We start from the raw sequence: 220 nt of genomic DNA on the forward strand, positions 1-220 counted from the left end.
GGTTGGCCGCCGGGAGCACCGTTCCGAAAGGGAGAGCCCGAGCCCTGTCCCCGCTCCGGGCTGCCGAGCGGGGCCTCCCGGGGGGGAGCCGCTCCCGAGTGCCCGGGTCGCCTGTTGCGCCCTGATGGGCTTTTTTCCCTAGTTTGGTGAGTCGGGCTGGGGTGTCCCAAGGCAAATCCCGCCCTTCTCGGGATCAGGTGGCGCCGATACCGCGTTGCTC

The sequence above is a fragment of the Antrostomus carolinensis genome, unplaced genomic scaffold (assembly GCF_000700745.2).
Source record: "Antrostomus carolinensis isolate BGI_N321 unplaced genomic scaffold, ASM70074v2 scaffold1802, whole genome shotgun sequence".
Lineage (NCBI taxonomy): Eukaryota > Metazoa > Chordata > Aves > Caprimulgiformes > Caprimulgidae > Antrostomus > Antrostomus carolinensis.